Source organism: Vitis vinifera, chromosome 12, assembly GCF_030704535.1.
Source record: "Vitis vinifera cultivar Pinot Noir 40024 chromosome 12, ASM3070453v1".
Lineage (NCBI taxonomy): Eukaryota > Viridiplantae > Streptophyta > Magnoliopsida > Vitales > Vitaceae > Vitis > Vitis vinifera.
In genome coordinates, this window is record NC_081816.1 from 23,681,588 (window position 1) to 23,690,297 (window position 8,710).

The window sequence follows — 8,710 nt, forward strand, 5'->3', positions numbered from 1 at the left end:
ATAATAATTAGAGGGTGTTTGATTCATATTTTAATATAACTTAATATAAATTATTAAATAGATTAGATACATTTGGTAGTGTTAAAACTTAAAGTTAAAAATAACTTAACCAAAATGAAAATATCAGTAATTATGATATATCGGTACTTCGATTTTACGGATATATCGACGGATATTTTGACACAAAATATAAATGACGTAAAAATTAATGAAAATTTTGAAAGTATTAAGAAAAACTCTAAAAAATTATAAAAGTAAAAAAAGGCATTTTAAAGTTTTTTTTAATTGATATATATATATATATATATATATATATATATATATATATATATATATATAATTTGTCACATTTGATAATAATATCCTCTACGTCGATAAAAAGATAAATTTTATAAGAGTACATTAATTATTAAGTTGCATTATATATTATTTTACAATAATATTATGATAACACGTCTAATTTTAAAATATATTTAATATTAAAATTATGATCCATTTTAATTTAAATGTATTCAATGATATCAAATAAATAATAATATATGTATAATTTTTTAAATATTTTTATTTCTTATATTTAATAAATATATAGATTATATAAAAAAGACCTATTAAGAAGGATTTTCACTGAGAGGATTTTCACAAATCTACTACTACCATGAGAGGATTTTCACAAATCATTGAGGACCTTTAGTTAAGAGATCTTCTTTTGATTGGGGGCCCTTTTACTTAGAGTGAGTGCTTGAATAATTAGTCCTCATCGAGATTACACAATTTTCCACTATTAGGGGGTTGGGAAGCCACTTTAGTTGTATAGTGCAATGTATCTAACTTAGACTTGTGTCAGATCATTCGCTAATTTGCTTGGATGAGGGTGGTTTAAGAAGAGGCTCTACTCCTTTTAGATTCGAAAATATGTGGCTTAAGGAGGAAGGGTTCAAAGATATTCTAAAAAGATGGTGAATGGAGTTTAGTTTTAGGGGTTCTTATAGCTTCATCATGACTATTAAAATTTAAAGTTTTGAAGTCTAACTTGTGAAACAAAGAGGTTTTCGGGAATGTAGTAGTGAGAAAAAATATGGCTCTTTCTCAAGTCGATTTTTGGGATTCTAAAGAGAGGTTGGGGCCTTTATCTTAAGAGAGGTGATTGCAAAGGAGGAAGGGTAGACTATCATAGATGGGCACTTATGGAAAAACTAGCTTGAGGGAGAAATCATGGGAGGTTTGGTTAAAGAAAGGTGATACAAATACAAGTGTCTTTCATGAAATGACATGCAAACAAAAAAAAAGAAAAAGAAAAAAAAGGAACTCATTAGCAAAAGTCAAAATTAATGGGGTGGAGATTGTCCAATTTTTTAGAATCTCTTATTGGAGCTAGGGAAGTGGCACCTTAGTATCAAGGATATGAATTTTAATGCTTTACATGTTTAGGATGCAGAAAATTCAAATGAGTCATTCTTGGAGGAAGAGGTGTTTAATGCTTTAAAAGTGATTTATGTTTGTAAGAAAGTGCTTCCAAGCATTAGGTTTATTCCTTTCAAAATCACTTCCAAACAAGGTCTTACATAATAACCCAATAAAAAATGCTTTGATTTTGAACTTTAAGCTATAAAGTACCAAATAATATATATCTTTAACAAATATCCATAGTCAGTAGCATAACATTTCAAATCATCATGGTATCAATAACACCATAAGCATCATATACTAATCTTACCATACACTTGTTGATCATCTATAATCCATTGACCATTTCTACCCGTCTTTTAGGGAATCTCACTTAGGTGGTGTTTGTTTTTTTACTTAATTCTAAATAGAACCTTAATGCTTAATAGTATTAAATATTAGGTTGTTTGTTTTTGTAGTATTTTATTTCTATAAAGTATTAAAAAGTAAAAAAAACCAATATGTTATTTTTTCTATTTAGAAAAAGTCACATATTTTGACTTTTTCTATTTAGTAAAAAGTTTATAATAAGTCATGAAAAAGTAGAAAAACAAACAACCTAAATTCTAAAACTAAATTGCTTTCAGCAAAATGCCAAAAAAACAAACACCACCTTAGAGACATATGTCTATGCCCGCATCCCAACTGGGATCTTCCTAGGGTACGTTTTGGGTCTTTCACTTTAAGACACTTTGCCCTTCTTATTTTAGAGGCTCTCACCTAGGGATTATTTCCTCTCATTTTTTTACACAAAGCCACCCTTTGTTGTGCCTTTTTCCAAATTTCCAATACTTGAAGCATCATTAGCAATGTTGCTCATACTGCAATTAAAGGTTAGTCATAAGTTGTCATTTAGTTCCTATTAAGTGCATAGGTTCAGTCTAATTGCTCAATAATTTGTCCTATCAGATGTGTTGTTTATGCTTTATTTTCATTTCAACCTTATCTCCATTAGTGCTCTTACTAAAAATTGTCAATTCTTAGTCAATTTGTTCATTGATTATTGTAATATCCAAGAACATACTAAGGGCATAGTGTTTAGAATGGTTAGAAGATAAGGAAATCTCTATGTTTTTTACTCCTTAAGCTCTAGTTCTAAGTTTACAGATGTTTCAACAAAGTATAATAAGATTTCACTATCACAAAATGATCTCTGCCATTTTCGTTTAGGTCATCCCTCATATGTTAAACTTTACATTTTAAGAAAAGTGAATTGAATGTTTCCAATTTATCTATTAATTCTGATCATTGCTCTGCATGTCATTTAGCAAAACAATGAAGATTACCTTTCATTTCTTTAAATAATTTATCCGCAACACCTTTTCAATTCATTCACTATGACATTTGGGACCCCTTTCATGTTCCCACTGTTGAAGGCTATTGATATTTCTTGATAATAGTTGATTATTGTACTTGTTTTACATGGATTTATTTTTTGCATACAAAATCCAAAGTGACAATAGTCTTTCCTACCTTCTTTTCTTTGATTCAAAACCAAGATAGGGTCAAAATAAAGCATGTTCATTTTGACAATGCGCCTAAACTTTCTTTCTTTGATTGTTTTTGTAAAGAAGGAATAATGTCTTTTCATTCTTGTGTGGATAGACCACAATAAAAATTCAGTTGTCAAATGAAAGCACCAACACATTTTAAATTTTGTTGGGGCTCTACACTTCCAAACACACATTCTTTTAGGTTATTGGGGAGATTGTGTATTCACTATTTTGTATCTAATTAATAGAACACCATCTCCACTTTTATCAAACAAAACATCATTTGTGTCATGCATCCACTATACCTTATCATCGCACATGGTTTTCTCTTTTGTATCCACAAGCAATTTTCCTATATAAGTTTCTCAACTTGACCACCAACACCAAATTCATTTCTAGAGACATTGTTTTTCATAATAAAAAAAAAACCATTTTTCCCTTTCAAGACATGTGCTAAGATCCTTTTCTTATTTTTTTTCTGATCATATTTTACCATCTTTCTCTTCCATTAATTTTGGTGTTTCTTCTATTGATGTGTCTTCTAATCCTAATACGATTTCCAATTCACCACCTACCTTTACTTCTTATTCTTCTCATGTCATAAAGCCCCGCTCTTATCTTAAAGATTACCATTTATATTCTATTCAAATAGTTCTTACTTTACTTCTCATCCTTTGTCTAATGTTCTCAGTTATGACAAACTAACTCCAAACCACTAAGCCTTTGTTTATGCCATTTCTTCTCATGTTGAACCAAAAAGTTTTTCCTAGGCTACTACAATTCTAGAATGGCAAGAGGTTATGTTAGTTGAACTGCAAGCTTTAAAGAGTAATAACACATGTATTAACCACCTTGCCACCTAACAAGCATCTAGTTGAGTGCAAGTGGGTTTATCGTTTTAAATTCAAAGCTAATGGCTCCATAGCATTACAAAGCTCATTTAGTGGCAAAAGGATACACTCAACAAGACGACATTGACTACTTTGACATTTTCTCTCTAGTGGCCAAACTAGTTTCAATCAAAATGTTACTTGCCTTGGTTTCCATCTATGGTTGGAGTTTGACCCAGTTAGATGTCAATAATGATTTTTTTGCACAGTAGTCTTAATGAGGAAGTGTACATGAGCTTGCCACCTAGTTTTTATCATGAGGAGGAGCCCACCTTGCCTACAAACACTATTTTCAAACTCCATAAATCTCTATATGGACTTAAGCAAGCCTCAAGGCAATGGTTTTCAAAATTTTCTAGTGTGCTTATCTTTAAGGGTTTCAAGTAATCAATTATTGATGACTCGCTTTTTTATTTTTACCTCATAAGATATACCCATACTTTCCTTAAATGATCATAAGTGAAAATCACAAAATAGGACCTTCCACTAATTGATGAAATTAAATCAATTCCCCTAACATCTGTGTGAACTAACTTAAGCTTTGCTTCCTTTCGAGTTATACTAACTTTCTTAAAGCTAACCCCTTTTTTTTTCCCAAGTATGTAGCTTTCACACATGTCAATGTGAACTTGATTTAAACTTAATAGCTTCCATTTCAAGTGCATAATTTTCAACCTTTTACTACTCATATGGTCAAGCCTATGGTGGCATAGATTTAGATCTTCTTTGCCCTTAGCAATTACAATTGGCCCATAAGTATCTGTTGTCACATTAAGAGTACTGTACTTCTTACCATGGGCAATAGTCATCGCTCACCTTGAGATTTTCCACGTGTCACCTGAAAAGTTGTCACATAGCCATCTATCACCAACTGCCTAATAGAAATCAAATTCTTTCTCAAGTTTTGCAACGTGCCTCACTTTATCAAATTTCCCATAACAACCTGTTCAATTTGATTTGCACTTCATCTTTGCCAATAACATCGCACCCCTGGTCATTACTAAGATACACTTTCACCAAATTGCTTGAAACATGATTCTCAAATAATTCTCTACTCGAAGTAGCATGGAATGATACTCCCAAATCCAACACCCACAATTTTGTCTTACTTTCTAAAGAGCAAATAAGAGCATCATCCAATTCTTTTGACGCAACACTTTTATTAGTCTTATTGTCACTATCCTTCTTGGTAGTGCTGCATTCATTCTAATAGTGTCTCATTTTTCCCTAGTTTCAACATTAGATATATTTTTTACTCCTCTTATATTGAGAATTCCTAGGATTTTTGGATTTTTACCTCTCATTCCTTAATTTTGACCTATCGTGCCCATTACTTTTTTTTCTTTTTTTTTTGTCTCTACTCCCCATGTTTAATGTTGATCCTAAATTGGAAAAGTCTTCTTTATACTTCCTGATTTCCTTGTTATAATCAGGAAGTCTACTACCTTCGAATTTGGACCATTTAAGTTTCCAATGGTCCAAAGTCTACTACCTTCGAAAACACCAACTTGAATTTACTAGGCGAACCATTGATCAAGGTGACAATGCTTCCAACTCTCAAGATCTTGACCAAGGATTAATAGGGTTTGGATCTCATAATTAAATTTAACTGATTAGTGATCTCATTAAATTCATTCAAGTCTTGCTTCAAATTCTTGTTCTCAGCATTTTCAAATTAAATAGCATCTTAATTAGGTGTACCTTATTTCCTTATAAGGGTGTTTGCGCATATTGGTTGGGTGGCATAAGGGACACTATTGAGTTCTTGTTTTTATATTGAAGGCAACTGATTTTGACAGTGTTAACCTAACTACACCAAGAGCTTTGTGATCATGCAAAACCTATTCTTTTTCATCCATCAATTTTGGTTTTTCTCATAGTAGGAGATACAAATATTTCTGGTATAGATAATCCTTCACCTACATCTTCTAGAAATTGAAATTCATATCATCAAATTTCTCGATTTTCATGAATCCTTCTCTCATGCCATTACTTTCGCTCAAATGATGATTAGTTGAACACTTCGAGCTTAGGAATTGCAAACATGGGAGCTTTGATACCAATTGTTAACCCAACCACACATACACACAAGTAGAAATAAAGAAAGACAAGAAATTTTAACATGATTTGACAATCAATGTGATCCTTATGTCCATGGAGAGCATCAACACTCAAGAATCTACTAATTAAACAAAAACGAAAAGTTATAATGGTAAAAACTCTCTTACGCTTCTCAATTGTAGTCGCACAACCTTTTTTTTTTCTCTAAAATGAAACCTTAAATTGTAAGAAGATTAAAATACAACAAGGGCAAACTTGACCCGTAACATCTCCTACGTAGAGCAACATGATTGATTCAAGCTTCACAATCCAGCACAAGTTTTCATTTCTCTTTCTTTCTTTCTTTCTTTCTTTCTTTCTTTATTTCTTCATCTTCTTCTCTGCCTCCCACTACTGGCTATTCACCTTCATAGTTAGACAACAATCTCACCACCAACTTTGAAAACCATGTCTCTATTGATTGTTCATTGCTCCTTGATGTACCAATCACAACATCCATTTCCATCATTCTTTTGTCTTGTCACTATCACCTACTCTCCACTCTACTTCTACACTCGGTCCACTCTAACTATGTCGTTCATCGCTACACCTCATTTCCATGTGTTAGTCACAATGTTGCCAACATGTCGCACCCCTATCATTACCTCCTCTCACGACATTAGGTTCAATGCCTTATGTCATCTCCACTCTTGGATTATTACCATTTATGGTCTCCATGGCCTTCATCACCCCCATTTCACCTTGCCTGAAACCTTATTCCCATTACCACCTAGTTGTATAGTGAGTGTTCATGTTCAGGCTTGTTTGTCTTTAGGATTTTGATTATTTTATTAGGCTTGCATTTATTTAATATGGGTTTACTGATATATTGATATTAATTCAAACTTTATATTGTTTTATGAGTTTTAGGCTACAGGGCATAAATTTGTGGGCCTTGTTGTTTTGGGCATAACTTATGTTAATTAGGGCCTATGAATTAGATATTAATTAAATTGGGTTTGAGCTTTACGTATTGGATATTAGTTTCTTGGGTCTTATGGAATTGGGCTATTTTTGTTTGGTCTTGGCTTTAGGCTTGAGATTGGTTAATCTGTTTTGTTTTTGGATTATTTACTTCTCTTCTACCATAGATTGTGTTGAGAATTTTTGAAAGAGATAAAAATTAAAGAAAGGTGATAAACACATGGCTCTCATTAGAAAGGACAAATGGATGGTTGGATTACTTGCTTGAGGAAGAAGTTGAAGGCCTATAAAAAGCCCTTAACCCATATTTGGTACATGGGAATGAGAAGTGGGAATGAGCATATCATTCCTTTTCTTATCCATTACCATGAGTTGGATAACTTAAGTGATGATAGGAAAGAAATCAAGAATAATTCCGAAGGAAATGAAATCTCACTTATAAGTGGGATTTCAATTCATCCCTAGTAAGTGGCATTTTGATTGGGAGAATTGTGTTTTAAGGTTAGTTGGGCCTAATAATTAGCCCAAGGTCCTCCTATTACCCATATTTAAACTGAAAATCCAATGAAAGAGTAGAAATTGAGATAAAGGATATTGCCTTTAAAAAAATCCCTAAAATACCCTTTGCTATTAAATAGAAAAACTAAGCAGCCACTCCATCTTTCTCATTCTCTCTTTCACTCTATCACCTTCTCTCACCTATTTATTAGTGGGACCAAGTTGAATGATTTCCCAATCATTTTTTTCCATCAAATTGAACATGAGAGATAAATAGTTAAAAATTATTATTGCCAAATGCATTTTTGAAGTAAATAACTTTTAAATACCTCATCAAATATTATTCTTTTTTTTTTCAAGCTTACATAATGTATAATAAATATTATTCTTTATTTCAAACTTACATTATTTCTCATATATATTAAACAAATTTTAAACACCTCATAAAATATTAGTATTCTTTGTTTGTTCTAAGTTACAAATTAGACATCATCAAATATTAATTTTTTTTTCAAACTTATATAATATATAATAAATATTTTTTAAATACCTTATCAAATATTTTTTTTTTTTGTTTCTTACTTACAAAATAATAAATATGTTGTATATTATTTCTCATTTATATTAAATAATTTTTAAATACCTCATAAAATATTATTGTTATTTTTCTTTTAACTTAAATTAGATGCATGGTGTTTATTATTTCTCATATTATTTTGGAAATAATGTAAACACTCACATGCATATATATATATATATAATATTTAATCAAGAAGACAATCTTTCTAAGACAAATTTACCCACCCTTCCAAAAATAGGGTAATTGGCATAATTAAAGTCTTCAAGATATTCAAAATTTCTTTATTCCAAAATTACCTAATTGCTCCCCACACTAATCCTAAATATTTTAAAATAAATATTTAAATATTTATAACCATTAAAATAATATTTTCTTGTTAAAGCAATTTTTTAAAAGTAATAAAATAAAAATCATGAAATCTTCAAAACTATAATTACAATAAATATTTTTAAATTTAAAACTAATTTCATAATTTAAATTAATGATTTAAAAAAATAAAATGTTAAAAAAATATTTTTTTTTTATGTTTAATTCCATTTAAATATGATTTTTTAATCTCTACTGACAATAGTGAAATTATGTTTATAAGGGCAAAATAGTAAAAATATATATTTCACTTAGTTTACTTATAATGAACAATTTAAACATGATTAATTTAATTTTTATTTCCTATGTGTTAATTTTGGTAGGGAATGTCTTAATGGCATAGTTTGGTAACAAAAAAAAAAAAAAACTATCGATAATTATCGTAATGTTAAGCTCAAGTTGTTTAAAAATCATAC